General features: G+C 47.4%; 1 protein-coding gene across 3 annotated transcripts in view; it reads left to right on the top strand.

Annotated features, from left to right (window-relative positions):
* Positions 1-700, top strand: part of ano1a (anoctamin 1, calcium activated chloride channel a) — an 88,073-nt gene that overhangs the window by 20,848 nt on the left and 66,525 nt on the right. The window lies entirely within an intron of this gene.

Here is a 700-nt window from a genome sequence, read left to right on the forward strand (position 1 = left end):
TAAGTAGTTAAATAGTTCACACTGAATTTAATTATAACCAAGCCTCTGACGGGGTCTACGGTTTCCCTCAAGGCAGTGCCTCACTGGGGCAACGTCCACACAGCCTGGGCTTTGCATGTTATCACCAACAGTAGCACAGTCTGGTGTCAGGAAGATCTCCTCAGTGTACTGAGGTGTATCTGAGTTCTTTGGTTGTGTAGTCATTTCCAAGCTGCTGACTTCAGAAGCTGGTCAACATGTCTGCGCCAGACCATGTCAGGCCCTACCCTGATGGTGTATGGCAGGGTCCCGTCTAAGACAGTATCTCACTTAACTGCCATTTCTGGTTGGGACTGCATTAGTCTCTGGCCAGAACCATCTGTCCAGTGTTGAAAGCTCTCAATTCCTTTGTCACCAACTCTCCTGCATGTGCTTGTGGATGTCTGGTTTTAGTAAATCCATGTATGGCCTCAGGTTCCATCCATCCAGGTATCTGTCCTGTTGTTGGATGTACTGTGGTTCTGTATGCCAGATGATAGTTGGCTACCTTCCATTGCAATGGCACTTCTCCTGTCCGACTCGCTTCCACGGACTGTTTGAATGTTTGAACAAAGTGTTAAGTTAATTCATTAGTAGCAGGCTGAGAAGGAGCTGAAGGTGCTTTATGCCATTGTTCTTGGGAATCCAAATCCCTCCACTCTGCTCCACTCTGCTCTGCTAT

The sequence above is a fragment of the Monopterus albus genome, unplaced genomic scaffold (assembly GCF_001952655.1).
Source record: "Monopterus albus unplaced genomic scaffold, M_albus_1.0 scaffold137.1, whole genome shotgun sequence".
Taxonomy (NCBI): Eukaryota; Metazoa; Chordata; class Actinopteri; order Synbranchiformes; family Synbranchidae; genus Monopterus; species Monopterus albus.